The 17,962-nt window shown below is 45.4% G+C and overlaps 1 protein-coding gene across 11 annotated transcripts in view; it reads right to left on the minus strand.

The window, feature by feature from the left end:
- Atxn1 (ataxin 1) overlaps positions 1–17,962 on the minus strand; it is a 409,435-nt gene that overhangs the window by 15,780 nt on the left and 375,693 nt on the right. The window lies entirely within an intron of this gene.

The following is a 17,962-nucleotide window of genomic DNA, read 5'->3' on the forward strand; positions in this document are numbered from 1 at the left end:
GGAGGAGGAGGAGGAGGAGGAGGAGGAGGAGGAGATGAGACATGGGGGATGGGAAAAGGAAAGAGAAGACGAAAAAAAAATCAAAACGTCAGCTCTCAGGGGAGAAACCCCACCAAGCCAAACCAACCAATCAACCCACCAACCAACAAAAACACTATTACCAACAAGACTAAGAGGAGAGAGACCCTCTCACTTGGAATTCCAAAAGCAGATTATGGCCTAAGTGTTAAAATAGATAAAATGTTACCTGGTCTAAAGAGCCAGTAATAGTGACTAAGTTTCTTAAACATTTGCTTACTTATGATTTATTTATTTATTTATTTGTGCACGTGCCTGTGAGAGTTTATGCACACCACCTATGTGCCAGTGCCTACAGAGACCACAAGAGGGCATTGGGTCTCCTGACACTGGAGTTATAGGCAGCTGTGAATCACAGTGTGAGTGCTAGGACCTGAACTTAGGTCCCCTAGAAGAGCAGTAAGCGGCTGTCTTGACCACCGGCCACGTCTCCAGCACAGATGCATTTTCTTAACAAAATAGAGTAGGCAACTGAGCAACTCAAACATTTCTCTGCCTCCTCTCTCCTCCTCTGCCCCTTTCTTCTCTTTCTGGAGGGTGGATGGTCACTTTTTTTTTTTTAACAGCATCTCTTGTTGCTCAGGCTGGCCTCAAATTGGCCATGCAATGAAGGCTGGCTTGAATTTATGATCCTCCTGCCTCAGCCTCTCAAAAGTTAGGATCACAGCCCCCCCCCCCCCATTTTTTTGGTAGATGATGCATTTCCGTAAATTGTTTACACAGAAAGGTTGGTACAATTCCCTGTCATTTCTTTACCTGAGTAAGTTTATCTCAGTTCAATAAGATCCCAATTGTTTTGTGAAGGAGCGAGTTTTGAATAGAGATAGCCAGTGAGTCTTTGGGCAGCTTTGATGCCAGACCCAAACTCACCTGGCTTCAGGGCTACAGTCAATCTACAGTAGTGTCCCCTATTCTAACAGTGCCTCCCACAATACACCCATGTACCCCAACTCAGCAGCAGTATCCCAAAATAATTCTTCTCACTATAAGTCTCAAGGGAATCCCATGTACAGTCACTTATAAGGAAACAGTAAGTCGACTTTGAGATAGTTACAAAAACTATTCTAGTTTTTTTTTTAATAAACCAAACATAATATGTAAGATGAACCCTGTTATAGTGGCTCATGTAATTCCAGCACTTTGAAAACTGGAGCAGGAGAATGACTACAACTTTAGGCTTCGTTGTGCTACAGTATAAAATGTGGTCTCATAAAAATGCTGCATAAAAAGGAACATGAATATGAAAGTAAAGTTGAACCCAGGCTTTGAAAGTTTCCTTAATAAAAGTTAGGCATTGCTTCACCCACATGCCTTCTCTTCCAAGTTTGTCTCTGAATATTCTCTCTCCAAATCTCCTCCTCTTCTCCCCAGCAGAGACCTGCTCACTATGAGCAGGGGATGAAATATTTGCCAGACAAATTGCAGCCACGTGTCCAAACCTAGCAATGCCAGGAGCTCTTACGGGAACAATCCCTGCCTCCATCTCAGAGAGACATTGAATCCTGAGTCACCACCCTTGTGTGAGCAATGTCTACCTGGCACAGGGTAGACTGCCAAGAAGACCAGTGTGAAGCACGGTAGCAGCAGGAGATAGGAGCACTGCCCACACGGTGAAGCTGCAGAGGGAAACAACATCAAAAGCTCTGATCTGGGGAGCTGTTTTTCTGGGGTTGGAACTTGAATGAATACATTTCCTCCTCAGATTCTGTTTCCTATGATCTGACTTTAAAACAGACCCTCAAACTGGGTGTGGTCATGAGTGTCTGTAATCTCAGCCCATGGGAGGCTGGGGCAGGAAAGTTGGAACTTTGTAGACCAGCCTGCTTGATCTACCAAGAAAGACCCTGCCTAAAGGGGCAGAAAAAGTAAGCAAGCAAACAGGCAAACAAACAAACAAACACACAAACAAAAAAACAAATCAAAATGAAAACTCTAAGTAAGCCCTTACCAAGCGGAACCAAACACATACTGTAAGCTCCCAGTCTTTAACAATTCAAGCTATGTCCTTGTAGAACCAACAGCAAGATCCACAGTGCAGCATAATCCTCTGCTCAGCTCCTCATCCCTGTATCACACAACTCCAAATGGCTCTCATCCAGTTTAGTGTGTGCGTGTGTGTGTGTGTGTGTGTGTGTGTGTGTAGTATGTGTGCGCGTGCGCGAGTGTGTGAGCACGTATGTGTGTGTGTGTCCTGTGTGCGACTAGCATCTCACAGTGTGCATGCAGATGTCGAAGGACAACTTTAGGGGTTGGTTCTCACCTTGCACCTAGCTTGAGATGGGGGCAGAGGATGACTCATCACTACTTCGTAAACCAGACCAGCTGACCTGCAGGCTTCCATAGGTTTTGGAGGTACAGACTCACGACTCACACCCTCATGATTGTGTGATAAGTAGTTTACTCTTCAGACCCCACTTTCCACCTGGGGCAGGGTGAGGATGGCTTAATCACTCTCATTTGTTTTGTTTCAACATCACCAGAACGAAGCAACAAATGCCCCAAGAAGCTGCCCCCTCCCTCCTGAGTTTGAACAGGCAGATAGAACCTAAGAATGCAAATGTGTACATGATAGTGGAGGTTTTTGGACACTCAAGTGTTTGAACATGAGAGTTATTTCAATAAGAAAAGCCCTCTTCCCCCAATACTGACAGGGCAGTCAGTAAACACGGGAAACAGAAGAAGTCAAAAGACATAAGTAATTCATGCTGACAAAATTAAAAATAGCATGTACCTGAAGATGTAGAAAAACTGAAAGTGGGTAAGGAATTATGTTGTAAGTAACTTTATTCTGTAGGAATCTCTCCTATTAGGAAGACGAAGCATCATCTATACCCGGTGTTTTAAAATCCATTGTAAGGACAGACCAAAACCAAACCCCCAAAGTATCAAAAGCATTGTTAATTTTTGCTGTTTGAAAAAAACATATTAGTGCCAACCTTTTATCTCTAGACTCTGAGAATCACTCTTAAGAAAGAGGACTGCTAAGCTCTAACTTTAAAAAGACTTAGTTATTTTATTTTATCTATCTGAGTGTTTTTCCTGCACGCAGGTGTACTACATGTGTGCCTGTTGCCCACAGAAGTCATAAGAGGAAATCAGATTCCCTAGGAAGTGGAGTTGTTGGAACTTGACCCTGGGTCCTCTGCAAAGAGCAACTAGAACTCTTAACCAGTGAGCTATCTTTCCAGCCCAGAGTCCCCTCTCTCTTACCAGCTGACAAGGGAACATAACCATTTAATCATTGCTGAGGTCTACTCAGAGAACCGTTCCATGCTCCCCCTGCTGGCGGTACAGGTGCACTGCCCCATAAAACGCCGCAGGGTTTTATTAGGGATGTTCATGCAAGAGTGATATGTCAGAATAGGAAATGAGAGCATTTGCATACAGTAGTAGCCCCAGCTAGCGAGGGAATAGGTTAATTAGCTCAAGGCAGCTCGAGGGAAGAAAACGCAGGGGGCATGAAAGTCCTTTCAAAGCCAAGTAAAATGTCAAACACATTCAAGATGAGTCTTTAGCAACAGGTAAACAGAAAACTGCCTGAGCACGTGACTGCTGTATGCAAAACCAGCAAGCTCCTGTGAAGGCTGAGATGGCTCTCAGAGGCACAAGGATTTATTTATGCTACTTATCTGATAGAAGCTGGCTGGCTCTTCAGTCCTGAACGCTAACCGGGCTGAGCTTCTGCTAATGAACTAGCAGGAGATATCAACTGTATGTATTTATTTTTAGGACCGAAGATCAGACCCAGCACCTTGTGGATGCCCGACAAGTACTTTCCCACTTAGCACTATCTCTCTGCATCATATATCACTGCTGACAAATTCAAACTCATTCTGCTCACCTTAGCTGGAGATTCGCTTTGCTGAAACAAGGATGGAGCAATTAATAAAGATACTGGAGTATCCCAGGCTGAAGTGAGATAAATCTCAGGCTATCATCCTAATTGCTTATATTTTAAAATTTTATAATTAGGACATTTATTATTATTATTATTATTATTATTATTATTATTATTATTGACATGTGCTATCAGCATGGAGCTGGTTCTCTCTGTCCATCACGTGGCTCTTGGAGAATCTGACTCAGGTTGTCTGGCTTGGTGGCAATGCCTTTACCCACTGAGCCATCTCTCTGAGCCTAGAGTAATAGTTTTTAACAGAAGAGGAATCTTGCTATGTTGTCTGGACTCAAGAGATCTTCCTAGCCCTGGCTCCCCTGTTGCTACCTCTCTAGGTATTATCCTAAATGTGGGAGTGTTTGCCATGAAAGATGGCCAATTGGAGGGGGTAAGGTCTTTCTCCATTCTACTAGCTCTCTGAAATGCCTGCATCTTCCACAAAGTGGTAGTGGATCCTGCTGGATTTTCACTCATCCACTAGGGGGCGCCATGCCCCACTACTGAGCAGGGGTGCGCTCCGGAGTTTTCATTACACATTATATATATATATATATATATATATATATATATATATATATACACATACATCATTATTTTATTCTATTTTTGCACTTTGCCTTTCCTTCCCTCCTAACTGGTCTCCTTCTTTTCACAAAATACTAATAGTTTATTCTTTTATGACTCTTTTTCTCTCATTATCTCAAAATCTATACCAGAAACATGATTTAAATTTGTAGGTCTGTCCAACTATTTTGACATTGTGACATATCATTGCTACCTAGAAAGTTCACACTAAAGAACTGCTCAATGAGATTTTTCCCCCACAACGTTTGGTCCTCAAAATAAATCTGATGATGTTTTAGGTAAGTTTATAATTTTGTATCGGCCACCTTGACGAGGGTCATGTGTGGTCTGCAGGCTGGGCATGCCTTTAGCTATTGTGCCATTCCGTACAGGACGCGTGATGCTTTTGCTCAAGTTTGGTTCCATTCCCCCCACCCCTATCCTGGCCGAGAAGTGGCAAGACTTTTCTGTGCTGCATCTTCTGTGAGGATGGATGGCTACCGGTTTTAAGGTCTGTAAATAGGCTGCTTAGAATAGAAGACACTTCTAGAATTTGACACATATGGCCTTAAAAAAAAGAAAAACACATTTCAAGGGTGAGGGTTAAGGGGAGACGCTGTTTCTACACACACAATCCTGACATTCTCAGTGAGTGCGTTGGACGTCCCCCCCCCCAGCTTCCACAGATAAGAGAAAGAAATGTAGATGGCTCATCAGGGTTAGGGCAGGTTCAGCGCCATAAACCTGCAAATTTCAAACGCAAAACGTCCCACAAATTGCCCAAGTTTGTGAGTAGCCACAGGACACAAGTAAGAAATTCCACACCTGGCCTCCCATGGCGGACTGGAGTCACATGATAGGCTCCCTAAAAATATTACATAAAATGAAGATGATTTTCTCCTTCGTTAAGGCGCAAATGCACGTTTGGGTCCCATTCTCAGGGTCTCATTTTACGTGCACAAATATTTAAAACCGAGAAGGTAGTGAATGCGGAACACTTCTTGTCCTAAATGCTTTGGATAAGGGATGCTAAACCACGCCAGGTGATGGGACCCTTGGTGTACTGACAGAGGTCACGAGGACATGGCAAGACTTCTTAGGTCCTCGCCTTGAGCCTTCCCATTTGATCCTATCACCAGAAGAATTTCTGGGTGCTACGGACAGAGGTCCTTCAGTTTGGTTAACTTTGAAAAACAAGCCCAAACCCAACATCCTGGGAGTATCCAGGAATGAGGCAACTGTCCTAACTAGACATCCTCAGGGTTGACTGACCCAGCTTGCCTTAAAGGAAGTGGATCTGTATTCACGTACCAACCACTTTCTTCACATTCTGCCTCTTCAGAGGGCCTTCGCTGCTCAGTGTCAGCACAGGGCCCAGGACAGGTTGTCTCAGCACTATTTTTTGGTTCTGCTCTGTTCAACATTTTATTAGTGTTTTGGTTATCATCTGTAGAGGTAGCAGAAGGCTGGAAGGAATATTTAGTGTGTTGTGATTAATATGCAAATATATCCTCAGAGGCTGGAAGTGATGGCATAGAACCAAGAAAACTAAGATTAATGAGAATAAAAATAAATGCCCGACCTGGGTTTTAATAGCTCAATTAGCTTAGTTGGAAGAGCTCTGGCTGAAGAATGGTTTAAAGGAAGATGTCTAGGATTTGTTTGGCTTTTTCGTTTTTGAGACAGGACCTCTCAGGTAGCCTAGATTGGCTCACAGATGTGCCATGTAGCTAAGGATGGCCTTGAACTTCTGGTTCTCCTGCCTCTCCGCTCTGAGATCGGGATTACAGGTGTGTGCCCCACCCCAAGTCTGGGACTCACTACTCCGGTGGTGACGTATGGCACACTCTATGCTGGAAGCATTGTTATTATAACAGTGTGCTGACAAAGAGTGGCTCCCTACCCACTGTGTGCTGGAAGGAAAAACAATGACTAGAAGTAAGTGGGCCGAGACTGTTCAAATAAACCTTGTACTATAGGAAAACTGACCAAGGACTTTATTTTTTTGCGGCACTAAGTGTCATGCACTGCTGGGGTGACAAAAGAAGAGAAACCAGGCTGTCCTTCCTAGGCAAGCGACATGGTGTCCCCGACCCAGCTCCCAATGGGCTCAGTGTGACTCAGGCTATAGTAACTCCTTCCCTGGTGGGGCACTAAGAATTGTGAGCCCCCACACGTCCTCTAGGCAAGCTTTCTGTGTGTCAGAGAAAGCACACACAGGCCAGGTGTGCGGGCACACACATCTGTAAACACAGCACTGTGGGAATTGGAGGCTGCAAGACTCTGTCCCAAAACAATGGAAGCAGTCTAGAAGGAGAAGGAAGACCTTAGTCTCAGTGTGCATCCTGCACAGACTCCCCTTAGCTGGGGGCAGTCACACACCACAGTGCCTTTGAGGAAGAGAGAGGCCTGGAGGTGCTGTCGGGCATGGCTGTAGTCTCTGGGGGGCAGTAAGGGTGTCTGCCAAGGTGAAGCAGAAGAAATGTGTGTGCATATTTGAAGGCTTTTTTTTTGGGGGGGGGATAAATGAATATGATTGAATTTAACACTTAACATGATTACAACATTTAAAACCTCTCTAAATAGCACAAGTCCCATTTGGGTGCACAGTAGCTAACAGAAGCTGTGTTTAGGGCAGGCTGGTTCTTCTTATTAAAAGCCTTTAGGATAGCCAGCCATGGTGAAGTGTTCCTTGGGTGTTCTGGTCAGTTTGCCTTTTTAGCCCCTTTCCCCTTTTTGAGATTATAATTATATTCCCCCATCCCAAATCCTCTCATATACTCCCTCTTGCTCTCAAATGCAGGGCCTCTTTTTCCCATTAACAGCTATTGCATGCATGTATCTGTATGTCCGATACAATATTCATCTCTAAATATAACCTGCTCAGTTTATATACTGTTACTTGTACTGATGTTTTCCTGGCTGACCATCTGGTATTGGATAACAAACTGGTGTGCTGGCTGCCTTGTCTTGATGTCCTTGATTGGCAGGTAGCTAAATCTTGCCCCGTTTGTCTTTCTGTGGGACGTACTATTTACTGAAATGTGTCAGTAGGATGGAGGGGCAGTCTTCGCTAAGGCTTGGAGGAAGCTGTCTTTAGGCTCTTGGTCCTATGCCATTCCAGTCCATGTGGTAATAGAGAGCATTGAGGGGTATCTGGAAACATCTCAACAGCTGTCTTGTGGCTCTTACAAGCCCAGGGTCATGAGTCTGGACCAGGATGGAGAGGACAAGGCAGGCATCTGGCTTGAGACATCTGTAGAAGCTGCTCACATGGGGAATGTGGCTGCAGCTCAGTGTGGCCAGTGTCCCCTGGCTGCTTGCCTACTCTGGAATTCCTGGAAAGGCTCAAGACAGGAAAATGGCCATCTGGATCCAGGTCCCAAGAGAACTGTCCCGCAGAGGTTGAGTCAGAGTTTTTGAGAAAAGCTGGAAATGCCGTTCTGTCAGGACTTTTCCTGGTTTCAGTGCCGAAGCAAAAACTGTTCAGCCTTCCAGTGTCCCCTGGGCCAGAACAGCTTCCTGAGGCACCCGCATGGCTGGTGATCCGCCACTTAGGCTGGATGCCTGCGAAGAGTCACGGGGACTTTCAAGGATCTTGACCTGGCCTAATGCAAACTGCTTTAAGGACAGGGGAAGGTGGCCTTCCGTGTGGCCACAGCCCCGAGACTGCTGGGACAAGGGGACAACTGATCAGGGCAGCATTGTCAGAATGGGGAAGAAGTGACCCTGTTGTGTTCGGCTCTTAACAATGTCCTGCAACACAGCTTCCTGTAGAGTGCATGAAGCATTTCTCCATAAAAATCAATACAAAATGTTAGTGTTATTGCTATTAAATAATGATAGGAAGGTGCTACATATGTGATCTGTCTCTCCCTGTCTTTCTGTCTGTCTGTCTCTGTCCTTATCTCTGTCTTTATCTCTGTCTCTGTCTGTCTCTCTGTCTGTCTCTGTCTGTCTCTCTTTTTCTGTCTCTCTTTTTCTGTCTCTTTGTCTCTCTCTGTCTCTCTGTCTCTCTCTCTCTCTCTCACACACACACACACATCTCCCTATCCCCATCTTTTTTCTCCCCTCCATAGGTTCTCCTGTTGTTCAGGCTGACCTGGTTCTCCCTATTCCCACAAATTCTAAGATTGCCAATGTGCCCCATCATGTGTGGCTGCTACTGATGAGGAAGGACTCAAAGATACTCAAGATCAGGCTGCGGTGCAATGACAAGGACAAGACAAATGACGGCGTAAAGGTCAAGGAAAGGGCAGATTCCAATCCTGACTTTATTCCTACCTGACCTCACAATCTTCTAAAATTTCCTTTCCTCCCAATGCAAGTTTTATTTTACTTGAATTATACATATGCCCTGTTTTAAGGAGATAATTACTTACCCAGCTTGTAATTTTATCAGTAATATCTCTGCTGATAAAAAGGGGAGACGCTGATTTGCACAGAGCCTGGTATAATGTCCATGCTTGATCGATGATAACCATCATATGTGGAATTCCGCAGACATCCCTCCACTGCTTCCCAGCAGTCAGCTGTCATTCTCTGTTGTCTGTGTCTCCTGGTCCAGTGATGACATCAACCTTCCCCTTTCAAACTGCCCACTCTGTCAAACAGCTGGGCTTCTCTCTTTCTCCCATCTGCAGGGCTATTTGAAAGTATATGGCCTTACTCTACTCAATAGACAGGGCCATATTTATCATCAGTCCCAAGACAGGATTCCATTCACACCAAAAGACTGAGCGTGATTCCGCGCAGAGAGAATGCTCAGACGGGCCGGGTGTGAAATTCCAGTGTGGCCTTTCTTGGCAAGGGTTAAGCTCAACCGAGTTCCTGGTCTCACTCTGTCTGCTCTTCTATACTATTTGGATGAGCAATTCCCAAAAGGCATTGTGGGGAGATGGAGACTCTCCTTTCCCTCCAGGGAGGGCTGCCAGCAGACTCACACATGCACACTCTTGCAGCTTCTCTGCACACCAGGAAGCTAAGTGCCCTGACAGCTACATCCTGTATCCTGCACTATGGGCCACCAGGGGGCCGGATTTCCTTAAGTTAGGATGGACCAAGATACTTCTAAGAGTCGAGGATGTGAAAATCTATCAAATTAGAACTAAAGCACTCTGGGAGGGATTTAAAGTATTCTTTGCCCTTGATGGGAAACTTCCAGATAATTCTTAAGTTCATTTGCCAATTCTCAATCAAGGGTGGTCATACACTGGCTTCCCTTCTGTGTGGTTTTTCAGTCTGTGGGTTGTATGGTTTGAGTGTAACCTGAAGGTTCACATTTTAGAAATGCAAGCCCTAAAGCAACAGTGTTGTGTGATGGGATACGGTCAGTGGGGACGGCTCTGCCCTAAAGATTGACTACTGTCATTTTTACAGGCATGGGTTAGTCATGGCAGGTATGGGTTAGTCATGGCACATATAGGTTAGTTATAACAGGTTTGGCTTAGTTATGGCACTGGGTTAGTCATGGCAGGTATGGGTTAGTTATGGGAGGTATGGGTTAGTTATTGCAGGTGCATGCTCGTGGCAGGAGAATGAAGCTGGTGTCTGATGAAATTTGAACATTTAGTGTTGGTCCCTGGGTTCTTAGGCTCAAGCACTTGGGATTGAAACTGGCAGTGTTGTTTGGGAAGGCTGTGACACCTTTAGAAGGAGGGAGACCCTCACTGGAGTACATGGGTTACTAGACTTTAGGTTTTATACCCTGGCCCCACTTCCTCTGGGCTTTCCACTCCCCTGACTGTGAACCTGGGATAAGACAAGCTCTTCTCTGCTCCTACCTCAGCATCTTTCCCACAGCAACAGACGTTCCTTCTTAAGTTGATTCTGGTCAGGTATTTTCATTACAGAAATGTGAGCCATACCTACACATACAGTGGGGTTTATATTAACCAGTGTGCTCATGCTTGGGTGGGGGTGTCCATAGAGGGAGGTGCCTGTACAGAGTGTGGGAGAAATGTGGGCAATGCCATCAGGCAGCTGGTTCCTAACATGACATTCTCTATCTGTTCAGTACAACCAATGCACCTAGAAATCTCCCACAGTCACAGGATACTAAACATCCCAACACGATGAGAGCCAGACACGGTTCTAACCCTCGGTTCTCCAGAAGTGTAAGGATTCACTTTTCACAAACACACACACGCGTGCACACAGGAAACTGCATATGTGCCTGATGCAAGTCCAACGGAGTCTGTGATCTTGCTAAGTGACGAGTGTATGGAACATAGCCTTGAGAGACAATAAGGCTTGGGGCCTTAGGCTGGCCATAGTCTTCTTGTCTGCAGAATTCAGAACTAATGATAGATGCACACAACACTCCCAAGGGAACTTATAAACACAAGGCCGATGCTCTATCCACTTTGGGACAGCTGCCATCAGAATACCTGGAGTGAGGACTACAATAGGGATTTATTTGTGTGCTTGTTTATTTACTTACTCGGTTGTCTGTGTATGTGCATAAGCACACGTGTGTAAAGCTATGTGTGTATGTAGGCCAGAATGCAACCTCTGGGATTCCTTTCCCATTTCCATTTTAAAGACTGGGACCTTGGCTGGCCCTGAAGTCACCAAGTAGGCTGGTCAGCTGGCCAGTGAGCCCCAGGGATTATCCTGTCCTAGCCCCCTCCTCCCACTTCTCCCCATTTCTGGCCGTGTGCACTGCAATGCTTGGCTTTTTAATTTGGGTTCTAGGGATCAAACTCAAATCTTTGCATTTCATTGATTGAGCCCAACTGCACCCCCCACCCTGAGCCAACAACTGGAATCTACAAAGCACACACCAGGTGATCCTACTGGGCAGCTGGAAGTGGGAAGCCATGACTCAAAATGTCTCCAAGTTTCCTTTAATCCCCACAATTCCTCATGAGTACATCTCAGAAGCTTTAAGCACAACTGTAAACTATCCCCATCACCCCTGCCAACATAAACATAGTGTCCACATCTCTCTGCCTGAACTTTAAAGGTGAACTGATGTGTCCATAAGTGAGGGGTCAGTAAGACCCATTAAGATTGTATTAAACAACCACATTAACAAACAAAACATAGCCGGGCGTGGTGGCGCACGCCTTTAATCCCAGCACTCGGGAGGCAGAGACAGGCGGATTTCTGAGTTCGAGGCCAGCCTGGTCTACAAAGTGAGTTCCAGGACAGGACAGCCAGGGCTATACAGAGAAACCCTGTCTTNAAAAACCAAAAAAAAAAAAAAAAACAACAACAAACAAAAAAACAAAAACAAAAACAAAAAAACAAAAAAACAAAACAAAACATAAACAGAAATGGGAAAAATAACAACTGCTGGTAAGAATGGGGAGAATTCCAAGGGTTCCTGATGCCAAGACATAGTTTGTCAATCTCTAAAGAGTTAAACACAGACTTGTCCCATAACTGAGCAATTCTATGTCTTTAGAACACCTCTGATGGTTAGTCTTCATTGTCAACTTACTGGATTTGGAATTGCAGATACATTTCTATGTGTGTGCTTCCAGAGAGGTTTAACTGAGGAAAGACAACCCATACTAAATGCGGGTGGCATTATTCCATGGTCTAGGGTCTGAAGATGAATGAGAAGGAAAAGGAAGAAAGCATTCATCTGGCCCAGCTTCCCGAGTGTGAACAACGTGGCCTCACGCTCCTGCCACCATGGCTACAACTTCTCTGTCTTCCTTTCCATGGTACACTGTGTGCTTTCTTCAGGCATTTTGTCCCAGTGATAGGACAAGAAACTAGTATAGTACCTGAAAACCATTCGAAGAAATCAACTCAGACACTAGAACCCAATGTTCACAGCAGCATTATTTATAATAGCCAGAATCAGTGTGCCAACCCAAATGTCCATCAACAGGGACCAAGGAGCAGTGGGGTATGTCCCCTCATCATACTACCATCCAGCCCCGCCCCCATTCCTGACAGAGGACTGAAATTCTGATACTCATCTGTAGTGCAGATGAGTCCCGAGCCATTGTGCCAAGGGAAAGGAGCTGTACCCCCAAAGAACTTTATCTGGTTTGACTTACATGAAACACCAAATAATGGCAGCGTTCAGTAGGAGTTGGGGAGAAGAGTCAATGAATGCTTAGGGGACAGGGACGCAGTCTGGAATGCTGGTAGGTCGGCTGCCAACACTGCAATATTTAATGCCCCTAGGCCGAACACTTGGAATAGTTTAAAGACTACATTTTTTGTTGTTGTTTTTCTTTTTGTTTTGTTTTTTTTTTGTGTTTTGTTTTGTTTTTTTTTGAGACAGGGTTTCTCTGTTTAGCCCTGGCTGTCCTGGAACTCACTTTGTAGACTAGGCTGGCCTCAAACTCAGAAATCTGTCTGCCTCTGCCTCCCAAGTGCTGGGATTAAAGGCGTGCGCCACCACGCCCGGCAAAGACTACATTTTAGATCAGGCATACTTCAATCGCGCTAAACAGGACATGCCCTGGTTGCGATACATTGTGGACAAATTGTATTGCTTTTGAATGACACCACACCTTGTCCCCTACTTTGGTTCTGTGCTGCCACACAGGTTCCCAGAATACCTGTTGAGTTTATATCTCATGGATAAGCCTTGGGGGCACCTTAACCTCCTAAAAACTATGACACAGGGCTGGAGAGATGGCTCGATGGGTAAAAGTCCTTGCTGTATAAGTACGGCAGCCCAAGTTCCATCCTGGAAATTCACGTCAAAGTGCAAGGGGAGAGCTGCTTTGTGACCTCTCACCTTCATATGCCTTCTGTGACACACATCCCCATATTCCATGTACCTGTGCGCGCACACACACACACACACACACACACACACACACAGACCCATGCATTTGCCCGCAGCAGGTGCTGTCTGCTACATCCTTCAGTAACAACTCCTGAGATCTCAGCAGAGCTATTTCTACCCTGGCCATCCTTGGTTCTGGATGATCACTGAAGTGTAAACCCCCACCTCGGGCACCAACCCGATGTTGCGACTCCTGTCTTTGTGGGCACCCTGTTTTACCTTTTCTAGCAGATGGATGGATTTGTGGATTCAAAATGTGGTGCAGTGTTGGATGGCTTCCTGGAGGACACGAAAGGCGGCACCGCTAAAGAATCGGCCTTGGCTCAGGAGGCAGAGGCAGGCGGATTTCTGAGTTCGAGGCCTGCCTGGTCTACAAAGTGAGTTCCAGGACAGCCAGGGCTATACAGAGAAACCCTGTATCAAAAAACAAAACAAAACAAAACAAAACAAAACAAAACAAACAAACAAAAAGAATCTGCCTTGGTAATTCCCTATCTACCAGGGACCCACTGGTGGAATGACGACCCTGAGATGGCCCAGATCAGGCAGTGCCATAGACTGTCCGAGGCGCTGTTGCTAGGGTCCATTCAGGAGGACCGGACACCATCACTCTTTTAGCATCATCTTTGGGAAACGCTTCAGAAGCCTTTGGATTTATGGGAAGGAACAAGCTGTTACAAAGATAACAGTTTTATTGAAACCAGCCTAAATCAAGTGAAGAAAGAAAGTGAAAGAAAGAAAGATGTTTAGCTGTAAAAATCGGCCAAGGTAAGAATTCTCTCTGAAACAAACGTTTGTTTTAGAATTGAGGGTGGTGGGCAGGGGTGTGTGACTCACACTTCTGTGAATGGATGGCTGCTTTCTGACCCTAGGAAGATGAATGGTTCATTTTGAAAAGCTCAGCAAGTGCAAAACCTACTTTCTACCTCTGTTCATTTCAGAGTGAGGCTACGGAGCAGAGCCTGCGTTGCCCGGGTCGTTCCCAATCACCGGCAAAACCGACAATGGGCTGACCAGCTACCTGCAGCTGTTTTCAATCAGAAAGCAGAGCAATTATGGCAGCCTCTCCCGGGGCTCACATGCAGGACCGTATGAAGCCAAGGGAACATTAAGGATGTTTGAACCAGCTCCCAGAAATCTACAGTATTCTCCTGCCAACGGCTCGTCTTCACCCTGGCTGGGCTTCATTAACTCCATTCGGTATTCATTCAACAATCAAAAATCTCCATTCTTCCCGGATGAATGGCGATGTCCTCTGATCTAGGTACACTGTCACAGTGACTGCGCTACACGGGAGATGTCAGAGTATTTATATATTCTTCAGCCTATTTTTCAATACTGGGTCTCATGGAAGAAGGAGATGTTCCACTCTGAAATCCTTAGCTGTGCTGTGCTAAGGCTGTCGGATGATGAGCCTATCAGAGACTTGAGGGAGAAATGCCTTGCTGAATCCTTGTACTCGAGACTCACTCTGGAAACCACAGTGCTTACTAGTGGCTTGAAATACATAGCTGGCTTTGTGTTACATAAGTCCTGGGCTAGCTTCCTTGCTGCGGGGCTTTGACAATTGGTGCCCTGAGGAGAATCACTCAGTTCTGTAAACTTTACTTTCCTCTTGAAGGAAATAGAGATGGAGAGATGGATCAATGCTTAAGAGCCGTCGCTGCTCTTGCTAGGGACCCAGGTTGGTTTTTAGAATCGACATTGGGCAGCTAACCTGCCTATTAGGAGGCTCTGCTGCCCTCTTCTGGCGTCTTTGAGCACCTGCGTGCATACAGTGCACACACAGACAAACAGACAAGCACAATACACATTTAAAAACAATAGGAAGAAAGAAAACGGAGATGGGCCCAGGAGATAGCTTAGTCAGCAAAGTCCTTGCCTCACAAGATTCTCAGTCTCATCTGCCAGAATTTTTATTGAAATCCTGGTGTGGAGTCACATGCCTGTAATCCTAGCACTAGGTGGGCATGGGGAGGTGGGTCCTTGGAGTTCACTGGTCAGTAGGCCTAATCTACTCGGTGGTTTCCAGGGCCACGAGATAACTCTGCCTAAAACAAGGCAGATGGGAGGTGAGAAACATCAGGCCCATGCATACACACTCCGCATGTTTGAGGGAGACGTACGTGGGGAGAATGAACATGGAGACGACCATAAACCCAAGCCGTTAGGAGAATTATGCGGGATGAGGTGATACCCAGGACACAAATGGTGCCGTGCCATTTCAAGTAGCATTCTGCTTTCAGTTATCAAGCATCCTGTTGCCACTGCAGCGGGAAGACACTAAGAGTCAAGGCGGTGTGAGTTGTTAACCCTGGCTGTCTTGATGCCCCCAGTGAAAGTTAGTGTGTTCCTGCTGCCTCAGTTTTCTCATCTCTAAAGTGGGAACACTACCGCTGTTAACCCATGTGCAATACAAGTGCTAGCTTGCTGTAAGTTCATACAGGAGAAGAAAGACTGGCCAGGGCTGGAGTGTGCTAAGCTCTAGGAATATAAGCTCCTGGGAGGGGCTTTCCTCTTTCTGGCTTTCACTTGATTTCTATTTTCATCTGTGTTAAAATGTCCTCATTGTCTGCCTGAGCTTCTCCCGAGGTAATAAAGTACATGATAAGTACCAGTCTACTCTAGAAGATGCTCGGTGGAACATCCTCTAATTAGAAAGTTCCTGCCTCACTTCCTTTAACGAGACACCTCAAATCTCAGTTCAGAAGTTTACCAGCTCTTCAAAAACCATCTTCTACAAAACATTCCATGTGCATATGTGTATACCCATATATATATACTCACATACAGATATACACACATACATATGCTCACAGATAATACACAGATGCCTATACTCACAGATACACACATATGCCTATACTCACAGATATCACACATGCCTATACTCACAGATATACACACATGCCTATACTCACAGATACACACAGACACACACACACACACACATACTTCAAACTGGAATAAAGCTCTGCATAACAAATGGTCAGTTGCATTTGTATTCAGACATAAAATTCAAATGTCTGATGTTTTAAATCGGCTTCTGTCTGTAGTGTTTCTTATTCCTGGGATATAAACAGAAGCTTTTGGACTTACTTGAACAGTCTTGACACAATTACTCATTACAAATTAAATTTGTCCCTTTCCTCTTTTGCACTGTGGCATGCCCACCGACTGGCTGGGATTTCCACAGCATTAAACAAGCACAAAGTCTGGCCAGGTACTGAGTGTGTTTGAGGCTTTAAGAGCAAAGGAAAGATTCACAGAGGGTGATGATGGCGTGATTCAACAACTGCAATCTGAGCAGGCCACGAGATGTTCAACAAACAGAAGTGTAAAACAGTGACAGCCTCTGTCCACAAGGCTCGTTTTTTTTCATTAGCACCGTGACCTTGGGAACCTGTGTATGGGTCCAGCGAGTGCTGTTATAATGATGCACCCGAGGCAGGCTACCTTTGAAGGAGAGAGGTTCATTCTGCTCACAGTTTTGGAGGCTGGAAGTCTAAGATGGGTCTGGCAGCCCCATTGTTTTGGACTCTGGCGAAGTCTGAACCACAAAATACAGTGGGGACAGAAGTGGGAGGAAAGGGAAGTTTGAGAGTGATTCAGGGCTGATCAGGTCAGGTTTCCATAGCAACCCTTCCCAGGAAACCAGCCCTCCATTTCCAAGTCAGGGACCCAGTGAAGGAGGACCTCTCTAGCCCCTGTCTCTTTAAGTGCCATGCCATCTCCTGACACCATTACCAAGAGAAGCAAGTGTGCAGCCTATGAACCCCTCGGAGCACAGTGTGGGAGCACTGACAGCCAATCAGCTTCCTTGCCTGTACATGAACAAGACAGAGAATATTTCTGAGAATGCTAGGTCATGAAAATGAGGTGGTTTATCACTTCCAGTCTGTCTGTCTGTCCTTCCTTCCTTCCTGTCTGTCTATCTATCTATCTATCTATCTATCTATCTATCTATCTATCTATCTATCTATCTATTTATCTATCTCTATTATTTATCTGTCATCTCTATCATCTCTTGAGAATATAATACCACCATAAAAATTCAAATACATCATCTTTCCTGAGCTTCAGTCTCATAGCTCAATCACGGGTCAGGAGTTTTCCCCTTGGATACGCCAACATCCCCTTATCATTCCTCTCAGACTGACTTCCACTTGAGAACTATATGTTAATGGCTATGTGCTATTTTCACAGGGGCATGGCCCTGAGTACTGTGTTGGACACGACTGCATTACTTAGATCCCATGGGAGAGGGAAGACTGTTGAGTCCCAACATACTTGTCTCCTACCTCAGTCTTCTCACCTTAGAATGGGTCAATGGCAGCCACTCTGCAGGTGATACTAACCATGTGGTGTAGTGCGCATTCAGTAAGTACTAGCTCAAAGATACCATGCGGGGGAAGGAATGGCCATAAAAGCAGGGAATAGAAGAAGGGGTAAATTGGGGAGGGAAGAGGTAAAGTACTGAGTTCTCTTTCGGAATCTAGAGTGTATTAGTGGGAAGAAGGACACCAGGGAGAGGGTGTGGGGAGCAAGATAGAGTCATGGGGGCATAGTAGCTACAGCAATGACCTGGTCTTTCCACGATCTGGCAGCAAGTATTCTATCCTGGCTTTGCTAGCATTCTTTTTTTTTTTTTTTAAAACATT

This window comes from Mus caroli, chromosome 13, assembly GCF_900094665.2.
Source record: "Mus caroli chromosome 13, CAROLI_EIJ_v1.1, whole genome shotgun sequence".
Lineage (NCBI taxonomy): Eukaryota > Metazoa > Chordata > Mammalia > Rodentia > Muridae > Mus > Mus caroli.